This window comes from Protopterus annectens, chromosome 4.part1 (genome assembly GCF_019279795.1).
Source record: "Protopterus annectens isolate FY-2018-M chromosome 4.part1, PAN1.0, whole genome shotgun sequence".
Classification (NCBI taxonomy): domain Eukaryota; kingdom Metazoa; phylum Chordata; order Ceratodontiformes; family Protopteridae; genus Protopterus; species Protopterus annectens.
In genome coordinates, this window is record NC_056734.1 from 339,738,458 (window position 1) to 339,753,635 (window position 15,178).

Genomic DNA, 15,178 nt, shown 5'->3' on the forward strand with positions numbered 1-15,178 from the left:
TTAAATAGAGACATGTTTTGTCCAAAACTAAGAAAATGTATGTAACAAACCTTTCCTACACAGTAAAAACTAATTTGTATACAGTGAAACACTTCCATTGCCATTTTCTGTTTACAATTATGCCCACCTCTAAAGATATTATGGGACATAACAGCGTTTCCCTTCTTCAGAGACTACCCCGGATTCAGCAAGCAGCCATGCAGGAATAAGTTATTCCTGCATGGCAGGGACCGTTCCTGTTCAGCATGGCAGCGCGCCATGCATATGTATGAAGGTGCACTGCTGTGCTCTAAAACAGACATGGTTCCATGTATGAGCGTGGGGGGGTCTCTGAGAGCAGGGCTCTCACAATACACATGCCCCCTGCACTCCAGAATTGCCTTTTGCCAATTTAAAATGAGCAAGAATGCCCGTAACACACCCAGCCCACCATGATAAGAAATCTGGTCAAAGCCATAAGAGACAATCGTCCCTATCATGGCAAAAGTTGATAGAATAATACATTTAGCATAAGCACATAGCGCACACCTCCCAACCCATCAGAGTAAGGAATGTGAACAAAGCCAAAAGGGATAATCGTCCCACAAAGCAGGAAGTTGATAGAATAACAGGTTCGGCATTAGCAGGGATATTCTGAAGGGTACAAATAAAAAAACACAGCAAATTATTTTTTTTAAACATGCAATAAAGTTTAAGTGCAGCTGCACAGGTGTGCCCGTTGCTTAGCTACACTTAGTCCAGCTTAAGCAGCACAAGAAGTTAAATAGCAAGAGACATCAAATATGCACTGACCTGCAATAGTGTAGTGGTTAGAACATATGCTTTCAAAGCAGCTATTCCTGGCTCAATCCCCAGTTATCAGTTTGTATTTTACATGTGAAAGCAGTATATAATTACATGTGAAAGCAGTATATAAATATTTTTTTTTATCGTTAGCTACTAAATAACATATATTTGTTAACCAGAGTACTGTAGTAGGTCCTGATGTGAGGTGTCAGTTAAATACAGTTGTGAAACCCCCATCTAAACACAAGTGCCCCATACCATATAGTCACACATGAATAAATGTAATGGAAACACATTGGGTGATGTCAGGGACAGTAAACAAATTTATAAAATGTAATGAATGATGAATCAGTCCAATGCAACAGATACTCTATAAAATAAAAAATAAGCAATGCTAAGCATTGCACAGCTCTGCTTGCCAGGTGTAAGCATTGTGTAAATATGACTACTAAGCAATCAGTAGCCCAGCTAAGTGGATTTGCCCATTAGTAAGGAGTGCTGAGCCTGTCCATTAAAGCAATGCCAACCTTAGCTAAGCAGCTTTGCCCGTAGCTTAGCTTAGCTCAGCAAATTCAAAACCATCCACTCACGGCAAAGAGTGAGAAATCAGCCATTTTTAAACCTCACAAGTGGGAATACAGCTCATAACTGGTTGCAGCTTTCCACTGTAGGCAGTATGGCAGGTGTTAGTGAGGGCATGCACTTCTGGGCACAGTGCAGGGGCATAGAGGAGTTCAAGGTCATGGTAGGACTCCTGGTAAATAACCATGATGAGAGACTGCTGCAGGGCCAGTACCAGGGCTCCCAATATAAAGAAGAAGCCTGGGACTGCTTTGCCCACGATTTTACTACTGCCACTGGTATCCCTCAGACTGATGAGCAGGCACAGCATCACTATGCCGACTTGAAGTGGAGGAAGAGGAAGCTCTTGGACAAATGGGTCAAGGAAGCAAGGCAGAGGGGTGATGTCCCAGCAGTGTGCAAGCATTCATTTCAATAACTGTCTACCAAAGTCCAGTCTGTGTATGTGATGGATAAGTATGGCTAAATATTTCTTGATTCCCTTTACAGCTGCAGCTGAGCGGGCTGTAAATCAGGAAGCCTATGCCAGTAGGCTGCAAAGGCTGAGTTGCGAGGCTGGGGAGTAACAATCCTGCTTGTAGTAGACATACTAAATAAATATAAAGTAGTAGAAATTCACCTGGGGGTATAAAAACTGTGTATGGGTTGTACTGAATAAACCAGACAATATGACAGTAATAGTCCCATACAGGTGATATTCCAATAAAAACGTAACTGCCTGGCAATAACGTTCTAAATCCTGGACTGGTTGTGTTTACTCTGGTATTGTATGGCATTTAGTGTTGCAGTCTCTGAATAGTAATGTTGTGTTAACCACTGTTACCCACACTGTGCTACATAAAAAATATGTCTAGGAATGTCTGTATAAGACTGTTGTTAAGGACAAGGTCTGATTGTACAACCAAGAGAGACTTAGACAGAAAACACAGAAGAAACAGAGAACAGTTCTAAATAGCTCACTCTGATAAAACTCAAATTGATGTATTTTCAGCACACACAACCATGGTTTGAATCCTGGGAGTGGTAGCAAGCTGTATGCATAATCATACCTCTCAACTATACAGATTTTTGCAGAATGTCCATATAATTGGCTTATATTTTGGCCTGTTCCCCTGTCTCCCTGGCAAATCACTAGGATAATCTCAGAATTGTAGTCACAATGACATACATTTGATTTTCAGACCTCAAATCCTTCAGAAAATGTATATTAAAACATATCCTGTTACACTAGCAACTCTCCAAGTTTATAAGAGCAATATTCAAAATATGTCCCTATTTGTACCCCCATGTTATCAAGCTTTGTCCAGAGTATGTGCATTAAGAGATTGAGAGGAATGTGCATAATATTAACTATGAATCTGGGAATATGTGTAGAGACAGTCAGGTAGTATTAACAAACATTCCCCTCACAGGTCTTTCAGATAAGAAAACTGTAACTGCCTGGCAATAAAGTTTTAAATCCTGGACTGGTAGTGTTTACTCTAGTACTGTATATCCTGACATGTAGAATTCACCAACATCTAATATCAGAATAGTACTGTTGAGTCAAACACTGTTTATCACACTGTGCTATTTAAAAATATGTCTAGGAATTTCTGTATAAGACTGTTGTAATTACAAGGTCAGATTGTACAAACAAGAGAGACTTAGACAGTAAACACTGAAGAGACAAACATCAGTGTCTAAATAGCTCATCCTGATTAAACCAAAATTGTTGCATTTTTATCAGACACAGCCATGGTTCAAATCCTGGGAGTGGTAGTAAGCTGTATGCATAATCATACCTCTCAGCTGTACAGATTTTCCCAGAATGTCCAGATATTTGGCTCATATTTTTGGCCTGTTGCTCTTTTTTCCTGGCAGATCAGTGGGATGATCTCAGGATTGTATTCACAAAATAATTACTTACATTTGAGTGTCAGACTTTAAATCTTTCCGAAAATGTATATTAAAACAATTCCTGTTACTCTAGAAAATGTCTACAAGTTTATGAGCAATATTCAAAATGTGTCCCTATTTGCACCCCCATGTTGTCAAGCTTTGTCCAGATGTTGTGCATTAAGAGATTGAGAGGTATGTGCATAATTAAAACTAAAAACCTGGGAATATGTATAGAAACAGTCAGGTAGTGTTAACAAACATTCCGTCCACAGGTCTACCAGGTAAGAGAAGTAGAATTTAGCTATAACACAGTTGAAGTATACACTGTGTACAAATATACCTGTAGATTAATGATTAGATCAATGATCACTAAAGTTGCAAATACTACAAGGATATATAAGTTGTTAATTGACATCTCCCCCCAACCATATCTGCAACAATAATCTAAACATACAAATCAATGGGTATGTTTACACCAAACCTACTATTGGGACATATGTCCTATTGTTCAACAAATATTGAGATGTGTTTCTATTAATGCTCCATATTGAAATACTATCATTGGTGGCCTGTTGCTATCAATGTAACCTGCATGCTGTTGTAATGGCCACTGTGGTTCCATATATGCATGTGTTCTGTTTGCTCTGCAACTGTTCCAAATCTGGTGTCTTGGGTTATGGGAATATCTATGCATGCTGTTATAACTAATCCTAGATTGTGTTGACTATTACTAACCCACATATGTTCTAAAACTGCAACATCATAGCACGTTTGGGAAGGCCAGTCCCAGTGAACCCACCTCTCTCACCTCATCTCGCCATGGCACTGGGCTGCAACATGTCTGAGACCCACCCTGGGACCTCCTCGTCCTTTAGTCCTGCACCACCTTCTAGTGGAACCACCTCAAGGGTCCTCACAGTTCCCTTTTTTCAAGTAAATCTTTCTCTTGGGGTCACCTACCATTAATTCTTTACCTGTGCAAATGTAGGGACAATACTTGCATAAACCATAACTAGTTGGAACTTTTGATGGCAAAGTCAAGGATATTTTGACTCACAACTGGTTAATATTACAATGTAACCAAGAGTTAAGTAACAACCTGGGAGAAAAAACATTATTTCCAACTAAGGTGGGACATAACTTGAAATTTTTGTTTGAACATCCCATCCACCAACATTCCCACCCAAGGAGGCACAACTAGTTGTGGTTTATGCAAGTATTGTCCCTAAATTTACACAGGTAAGGAATTAATGGTAGGTGACCCCCAGAGAAAGATTTACTTAAAAAAAGGGAACTATGATAGCAGTGGGTTAGTATATATAGTTATTTGTCAAGACTGTTACATGTTCTATGTGGAAAAAACAGAGAGATTCCTACATAAAAGAATATATGAACATGTATATGTTATTGAGACACACAATATTAGCAACACGTTATACAAACATACACTCTCTTGTGGGGTTAGGCAAGGATTTCGTTTTGGTATCTTGGAAATTATTAAGAAAGATATTAGAGGGGGGGACTGGTCTAATAACATATATAGAAGTGAGTATAGATGGCAGATTTTGTTAAATGCTACCCACCCTCCAGGTCTGAATGACCATGTTTCCATGGTATCTAGACCTAAAGAAAGAGCGACTAAACTATGAACTGTGAAAGTTTTTATAGAAAGTTTTTGAAAAACATATGTTTGTTTTGTATTCATATTAATAATTATTTAATATTCATTAATAACAATTATATTCATTTAAAATGTTAACAAGTAATATACTGTGATTTTAGTATGACTACTTGAATGTTTTAAAAGTTTATGAACACTTTTATTGAATAATTGAATTACTTAAGTACTTAATAGCAGTTAATTAATTCAAGGATAAAAGTACTTTGTGACTGGATGTTAACTGTTTTGATAAAGTCCTGTAGTGTGGTAGACAAAAGCGCTTGACTTATTTTGTGGCTGTGAATGAACAGAAGAATTTTACCTTGGACTTTTCTTTTGGTATCAGGTCTGGTTCCGCACGGTGTGTTGGTTTATGTAATTTAAATATAAAAAGTTATAAATTAAATGTAAATCTTTCCCCCAAAATCCATTTGTTTGCTGATTATATTTTAATGACCATTGGAAATGTTGAAACATCTTTAGCACATTTAATACAAGCTATGGACTTCTTTGAATTAGACATTGCTAATAAACAAACAGATAACAGACAGGTTGGCTACATTTAAAAACTTCAACTGGGGAAAGTCTCAAATAAAATATTTAGGAATAGTCATTGAATCAACCTATAAACAATCAATGACTAATTATCAGCAAGTAATCAATACTATAACAAAATTAACAGAAGCAGAGAGCAAATTATTCTTTACGTTTGAGGACAGGCTAACACTAATTAAATTGATAGTATTACAGAAGATTTTATACATCAGCCAAACATTAATACTCCCCTCATCAAAAGTGATTATAAAAAAGTTAAACTCCATTTTAATAAAGTTCCTGTGGCACTCATAAAACCTTGATCAATAATATTATTCCCAAAGGCTTACACGAGCGGATGTCTAATATCTTTTAATACCAACAAATAATAGGTTTGAAGGAGAATGAGCTTATACATTGGCATCAGTTCTAGTCAGGAAACAAAATACATTCTGCAGATTACTTAATTGCAAAATATAGCATAGAAAATAATAGTTGGTTAGACTTTTGTAAGCATGTAAAGACTTTATACAAGAAAAAATCAAAGTAACATTCAATAAACAAAATACTCAAATTTACAAAATTCTAAACCTTCTAGCTAATATCAATAACAAATCATCTAATAATATTTCTTCATTATCAATAAATTTAACAGTTCACAGATAGCAACATTTGATGCATCTCTGATGGTTGTTACAGCTAGGAGCATTAATAATAAAGTTTTTGTATTGGAAAATGATTATGTTCCCACAAGATTGATGTTGTTATTGTTTGTGAAACATGCTTAAAGAACAATGACTGGAAACCACTTCTGTCAGGGTATAATTGTTTTTACTGTCACAGACATTCTAACAGAAAATCAGGTGGAGGTGTTATCATAGGGATTAAAGATAATTATGAGACCTGTGATTGTTGCATGTTCAGTGAAAACACCAATACTACAGATTGTGTAACTATGATAATAAAGACAACCCCGGAGCATATAACAGTCATTGGAGTGTATAGACCACTAAAGTCAAGTGCAGATGACCTACAGGAATTCATACATTTCTTGCACAAAATGCAGGAGGGAAGAATAATATTAGCTGGGGACTGAAATTTACCAGAAACACATTGGAATAATATTGATTCAGCAATGTTAGTAAGGAAATTATTCAAAACATATATTCAGGAACAATTGCTGCAGATTGTAAAAAAAACTACCAGGGGGCAGAACATGCTAGACATTGTTTGTGTTCCTAAAGAAATTACTGTTACTTCAAGTCAAGTTTTACCACCATTGATGTGCAGTGATCATGGTGTTATAAAGGTTAATTTGTTGCTAGATAATTCTGCCAAACTGAAATATAAACCAATGCACAGAAGATAAATTACAGATTATATGGAAGCAAAATAATCACTATGTAAAATTAACTGGAGTGAGGTGTTCAGTGGAAAAAAACTGCAGATGGAATGTCGAAAGTTTGGAAGAGAAATTGTTTGAGTGCAAAAATTCAAAAAATTGTTTAACACCAGGATCTAGGCATACAACACCAGGGGGATATATTTCCATAAGAACAAGATAGCTGATTAAGATGAGAGACAAAAATATAAGAAATGAAAGAGAGATCAAACTACAAATTTGAAAACTGAAATAATCAAGCTGGACAAACAGATTAAGCATAGTGTTTGACAAGATCAAGAAAAATGTGAAGAAAATTTGTATAAAGATATTGAGTATAATAGGAAACCTTTTCATAAATACATAAGATGTAAAAGGGGTAAAGACACACAAACGGATAAACTGTGTGCAGATTCTAAAATGTATTCTCAGACACAACAGATTATAGATATATTTACAAAATCTTATGCATAACAGTTTGGCTCCACAAAAGGAGTAATAAGTTGTCCTACTGACAATCAGGTAACCCCAGATACTGCAATCAAATTAAATTGTATTGAAGAAGAACTGCACAAACTGGATCCAAGCAAAGCACAGGGAGGAGATGGAATTAGTAACAATGACCTGAGAACACATCAGCAAGAACTTTCGGTACCATTATATTTATTATTCACTGGGTCATATAAATATGGGGAGATTCCTCAAGATTGGAGACATGTGCTTATTAAACCTGTCTTCAAGGGAAAGGGGAGTACGATAAATCCAGAGTCATATAGACCCGTAAGTCTACTTTCATGTTGTGGAAAAATAATGGAGAAGACAATATTGGATAAGTTATTATCAGAACTGGATAGTTTGGGATTTGAAACCATATATTAGCATGCATATGTTGAAAACAGATCTATTACCATCTGTAACATGATGTTCTATAACAATATAGTAACAGCTATGAATGAAAAAGTGTGCTGTGATGCAATTTATGTAGATTTATCTTCAGTATTTGACAGGGTCATGCACAAAACACTGATCAATAAATTAGTGCAACTACATATTGATGTACTCTTGATAAGATGAATAGCTACATGGATTACAAAAAGGGCATGGCAAGTAACATACAGCAACTGGACAGGTGAAATCCTTGGTTACAGTCAGGGTGTCCCACAGGGCTCTGTCCTAGGCCCTTACTTGCTTCGATTGTATCTTTCAGACCTAACGTTTTCATCTGAGGTGTTCTACAGTCTATATACAGATGACCTGAATTTAGGTAAACTGATTACATGTGTTACAGATAAGGCATGTCTGCAAAATAACTTGACTAAATTGACCATTTGGGCACAGGAGAATAATACCCTGATAAATACATCAAAGACTAAGTGTTAGAGATTTGAGAGACATAAATTGAAAGGTGAATATTTAATACAGCACACAGCGATTGAAACTGTAGACTCATTTAAAGACCTCAGTGTATGGGTAGATTCAGCTTTGGGTTTTTCTAATCATATCAACTAATTGGTTAATGATAATTATAGAACTATAGGTTGTATAAAAAGATTTATAAAGTCTGGGAAATCAAAAATGATGAAGTTATTGTTTGTTAATCACATTAGACCCAAACTTGACTATGGAAGAAAACAAGCATGAGTAAACTGGAAAGAGTACAGCAGAAATATACAAAGAGCATCCATGGATGTGAAAATTTAAGTTATTATGAAAGACTAAAATATCTGAACTTGTACAGTGTGTCTTATAGATATTTAAGAAGAGATCTTATTCAAGTATATAAGGCATTTACAGACAACTGCCTCAGGGAATGTTTGGGGTTATCAAAAAGTACTAGGGAATCATGAGACAACCTATGTAGAAGATTATGTAGGAATGAAAAGTGTACTAATCGGTTCTCTGACAGAGTAGCTGATACATGGAACAGACTACCAAATTACATTAAAGCAAGTACTAGTTTAGATATTTTTAAGAACAGCCTGGACACTTATTATGGGAAAAAAGGTTATGGTATATTGGCAAGATAGAAACGCTTTTAATGCTTGTGCTTGAAATATCTGTATGTATGTATGTATGCATGTATGCATGTAATAATTTACAAAATCCTAAGAATTGAATTTGTGTTATCTGATGGCTCATTCTGGTCATACTCAACTAAAATAAATCAAGAAGAATTTTCAAATAATAATAAAAAACTAATATTGAAATCAGCAGTGAAAACAACATCTCCCACATACAAGAAAACATTTACATGGAAATTTCTATATAGAAATGTTCTCACACCTCAAAAGATAGCAGCTATATATATATATATATATATATATATATATATATATATATATATATTACATGACACAAAATTTTGGAGATGTGAGATAGATCTTAATGTTGATTGACAACATATGATAATTGGTTGTAAAATAGTTCTTCCATTTTGGAATGATTTCAGAAACTTTTGTAGATTATTGTGGTCGGATAAGTGTAACATCTCCAATTCTCTTTGATTATTTAACACACCACTACCTGAAATGATACCTCTTTTTTTGAGTATTTTAGCAATATCTAACAAAACCATTACAACCGGAAAAACTAAGCCTGCTATCTCATTCACTAATGAATTTATCTGTTTAGTAAAATCAGTATGTAATAACAAAACACTCACTAAAAGAATGAGAACAAAAAATATGACACAAATTATTAGCTTGAGAAAAATTATGAAGCTTACTAGAAAAGTATTAATTATATCAGAAATGTTTTGAATTTTGTTATGAACTTTGTAGATAGTATATACATAGTTTCATGAGATTGTAAATAATTGCGTAAATGATCATTGTATATATATATATATATATATATATATATATATATATATGGGTCTACTGTTTTTGGTTGAAGTTTCAGTACTTTGAACTTCACTTGTATGACTCCACCTGTTTAAAGAACTGAAACTTTGAAAACTGACTACGGAGATCACAATACAGCGTGGAATGGGAATATTCCCTTTTCCTCGCTGTAGTCCAATCTCGGAGTTGGTATATTTAAGTTGGGGGTGTGGGTTTTTATTTGGGAGGCGATCGGGTACCTAGACTTCAGCAAAAGTGTGCTTTCATTGAGGTGCACTTTAACTGAAGTGGGGTTCTACCTTTCGTTTTCGGTTGTGACAATTCGTTGTGAAGTAGTAGACCCATATATATATATATATATATATATATATATATATATATATATATATATGGGTCTACTGCTTTTAATCGAATACCACTTATTCAAAAAAGAGTAGACTGCTCAGTTATGTGAAAGTGCACTTATTCAAAAGTGCACTTTCATGAACACTGCTTATGCGAACGTATCGCACCACAGTGGAGGACAGTAGGAAAATGTTCTATGTCCTGCACTGTGGTGCAGTAGTCATGAACCTTAGGATTAAGGCACGGGTCATGGTAAAGGGATAGCCATACTAGCTGTCCCCTTACCATGACCCGTGCCCTAACCCTAAGGTCCTTGACTACCGCACCACAGTGGAGGACAGGCTATGTCCTCCACTGTGGTGCTGTAGTCACGGACCTTAGGGTTAGGGCACAGGTCATGGTAAGGGGATAGCCCTACTAGCTATCCCCTTACCATGACCTGTGCCCTAACCCTAAGGTCCGTGACTACTGCACTAAACTGCAGCACGTAGCCCGTTCACTGAAGCGGGTTTCGCGAAAGTGCACTTTCGCGTAACCAAGGGTCTACTGTGTAATTTCGAAGAAGTGCATTTTCGAAGTTATACAGTAGACCCATACACACATACACACACACACACACACACACACACACACACACACACACATACACACACACACACACACACACACACACACACACACACACACACACACACACACACACACACACACATCCAGAACCCCTTTTTTCCCATTTTTGTACATGGAGGTGAGGTGTCTGTTCAAGAGGGAAAGTCATCTAAGGCCAAGGTTCACAAACTCAGGGGAATAGCAATAGCAAAGAATAAGGCATCAAAGGTACTCTATCAGCTTGTGAAAAGTGACTCAGCCAATGGCACAAAGAAACTCTGTCAGACTGCAAGGCAAAGACAGAAATATATGCATCAGACACCATACATCAGGAGTGCCAGCAAGAACTGTCTCATGAGTCCATTGTATATCAAAGGTAAATGGAAGAAGTTCTTTTAGCAATTTGTGAATGAGACAAACCTGACAGAGGCTCTATTGCCCCATGTGTGCCTATGATGAAAGAGGAAGAAGAGCCACCCTTGAAGGAGTATGAATGGGACTATGGAAAATACAGTCATGGGAAAGTAGCAAGCTCAGATGAGATTATGGCAGAGCTGATCAAGATGTTGGGTGAGGTAGGGTGAAAGGGTTCCTGGGAATACTCACAGAAGTGTGGAGAGAAAGGTGTAACACAGGTAACTAGAATAAACTTCTGGTGCCAGTGTGTACGAGTAGAAAGTGAACACTTGTAAGCACTGCAGAGGTATCAAACTCTTGTCACACTTTATGACCATTCTGGAGAAGGTGACTGATTAATGTTTGGATTTAGATCAGAATGTAGTACAACTGACTCAATACTTGCCACAAGAGAGATAATAGCAAAAAAGTTAGAAATTTGGAAAGACTCCAACTAGGCATTACTAGACTTGTAGAAAGTATATAACACATTCTCAAAGAAAGCTGATTTTGGCAGTCGTGCAGAGGTTTAAACTCCTGGCACCATTGGTAGAATTAATGCAAGCAATGCACAATAACACATTGTCACAAGTGCATATAGTTTTCACACTCATAGAGGAGTTCCCAGTAGAACTGGAGGTGCATCAGGGTTCACCTCTAAGCCCACAAATGTTTATAGTGGTCATGGACTACAATAGTAGAAGTCTGGTGAGAACAGAACAACAAAGCTGCTGTTTACAGCTGATGATGTGACATTACAAGCAGACTCTGGACAAGAATTTCAGCAACTGATAGGGGCATGGAATACAAACCTCAAGGTGCATGGGATAAAAATGAGTAAAGGCAGTTGTCATGCCAACAAATGGGTGGCATTAGAATAATCTGAAAACTGACAAAGATCAGAAAATAGTGGAAAAGGTTAACAGCTTAAGTATCTGGAAGGGATGGTTGAGGAAAAGGAAAGTCTGAAAGAGAAGATCAATGCTAGAATCAGAAGGGCAGCAGCTATCTTGTATAGAGTATCAGGGGTAGTATGTGGTAAAAGAAAGGCATATGGTGCAAACAGTACTTCTGTACAGAAATGAGTGAAGGCAAAGCAGCTCAGAAAGCTAGAGGTGATGGACATAAAGGGTCTGAATGGTAGAATGTGCACTGTGGGACAGATGAAAAAATAATGGCATCAGAGCAGAAGCCAGAGTAGATTCATTTCAGACCTCTAGTGCTCTGTTTTGGAGGAATGCTCCTATTGTTTGGCTTGATTTACCCCTACATACGATTTTCTGAAACCTTTAATCCCACATGATTTTTAAAGCTGTCTGATACACAGAAAACTATACTACATGGCACCAATAATTTAAAGAAAGAGGATACATAACTTACATCTCTCTTTTTCAGAAGCAAAGAATAATGACCTTGTTTGGTAGAATTTTGCAATATAGTTCATTAACGTCTACAGATTTGACAGTCTCTTTGTAATGTGCTTAAATTCTTCCATCATTTTTTGTCACTCTTTTTAAAACATACATTTTTGAGTAGTATCCCACATTCCTTTTGGAAGTGGGAAGAGCTATGTGCTATTTGGTATTTGAATTTTATGCTAATTAAATATACAGATTTTCGGTCTGATCTACCTACTTTTCATTGGACTTTGTATCTATTTTCAATTAAAGATTGGGTGGTATGCTCCGATTGCAGAAAAGGACAAAAGACAAACAAACAAACCAAAAAACAGATGAGGGTGGTTCAGTCACATGTCCAGGAAAGAGATAGATGATAGAGGAAACAAAGGCATCCAGGTAATTGCTGGACTGCATGAAAGAAGACCTGTGATAGCCAGGCATGACTGTTGAAGAAGGTAGGACAGTGGCATTATATAAAGAGAGTCGGCAACAGATGACATAGTACACTGTTTCCATGTAGAAAATGTGAGAATGGGTGATAATGATGATTATGAAAATGATAATGATATGCTGTTGGTCAAATAAGCAGCTGTTTTAATGTGAAACTGAGTGTGTTGACCAATCAAATGCACAGCCGACCATATAACACTAATCATTTTGCAACATGTGGATCCAGGATGTGTCCCTAATCATATGTTGTACAATTTCAGTGTTTTTAGGGGGAGAGATAAATAGATGGATAGATAGATAGATAGATAGATAGATAGATAGATAGATAGATAGATAGATAGATAGATAGATAGATAAGATAGATAGATAGATAGATAGATAGATAGATAGATAGATAGATAGATAGATAGATAGATAGATAGATAGATAAGATAGATAGATAGATAGATAGATAGATAGATAGATAGATAGATAGATAGATAGATAGATAGATAGATAGATAGATAGATAGATAGATAGATAGATAGATAGATAGATAGATAGATAGATAGATAGATAGATAGATAGATAGATAGATAGATAAGATAGATAGATAGATAGATAGACAGATAGATAGATAGATAGATAGATAGATAGATAGATAGATAGATAGATAGATAGATAGATAGATAGATAGATAGATAGATAGATAGATAGATAGATAGATAGATAGATAGATAGATAGATAGATAGATAGATAGATAGATAGATAGATAGATAGAAGATAGATAGATAGATAGATAGATAGATAGATAGATAGATAGATAGATAGATAGATAGATAGATAGATAGCCTCGGATTTATCTGTGACAAAAGAAAAGAGTATCAGTCACTTTGCCGGTGAAGCAAAGATAGGTGCAACAGTGGAAAATACAGGTGAGAGTCTAGTGAAGGATTTGATAATGCCAAACGTGGGCAGAAATGTGCAAGTTGAATCTCGATGCAAACAAGTACAAAAGTGTTGTACTTAGGATACAATAATCCTGGTGTGAATTATCAGCTAGGAAGAGTGAAACTGATGGAAACAGAGCAGGAAAAGGGTGTGTGAGGTATTGTTCACATATGGGCTGAAGCAATGAGAGCAAACTGAGGGAGCAGTTGCTGCAGCAAGGACAATGATGAGGTATAACTTCAGGGAGAGAGAACACAGGAAACAAAGAGGCAATGCTTCTTCCATCTAAGTTTTTGGTCAAAACTCACTTTAAGAATTGAATCCCATATAAGGAAAAGTACATCAGGCTGCTGGAAAGTAGTAGGGAAGCTCCATCAAGGTCATTAGAAAGAAAGGAATGGAACTCTTTTTACCGGAGAACAGCAAACATCAGGGGTGTATGAGGTGCAGAAAATCATGTTCGGAATATGAGATGTTATATTGGACAGAAATTTCAGAACAAGAAGGAGGATTTACAGGTAGCAGATTGTTGGGGCTAGATACTCCTTGGAACTGCAGAAGTGTTTTTCGATGAAAAGGATATAGACCCACTGAAGGGACTTCTTAATAGGTGATGAGGACGGAATCTACAGAGGTATTCACCAGGGCATGAGACGTGCAAAATGGTAAAGGAAAAGTAGGGCAAAGAGGGAAATGCAATGTTAAGACTAATGGAACAAATGAGGTAGGTTTATTGTCTCCTGCTGTATAAGCAAAAATAACACACACACACACACACACACACACACACACACACACACACACACACACACACACACACACACACACGCACACACACACACACACACATACACACACACACGCACGCACGCACACACACACACACACACACATATGCACAAGCAGTTTCAGAAACAATGGAATTCATACAAGATTATGTTACATCATTGTTTATAATTTTGTTATACTCTAAAAACTTCCATAATAAAGCTATGATTCCATTTTGGAACATTCTGTAATGTAATGTTTTGCAACAAATGTTTTTTTCTGCATTTTTTAAGAGTGGCATTTACCTGAGAAATAGTGCAGACAATGGCAGTCATGGCATACCTTACATGTCTGACAAAAGAGAATGTCAAATATAAAATAATTTTACAGTTCCCGTTTGGTCTGGTCCTTCATGCCTGAGCAGCTGCAAGGGCTTCAAGATCTGACCCATGATTCTCATTTAAATATGTTATAAATAGCATGTGAAGAGACATACCTTAAACGGCATAATTTCATCACTAAATAACAGGCAAAGAAGTTTAAAAACTGCAAAAGAATTAATTTAATCTGCTATTGTAGTATTGTAAGTCAAGTGCAGATAGAATAATTCAT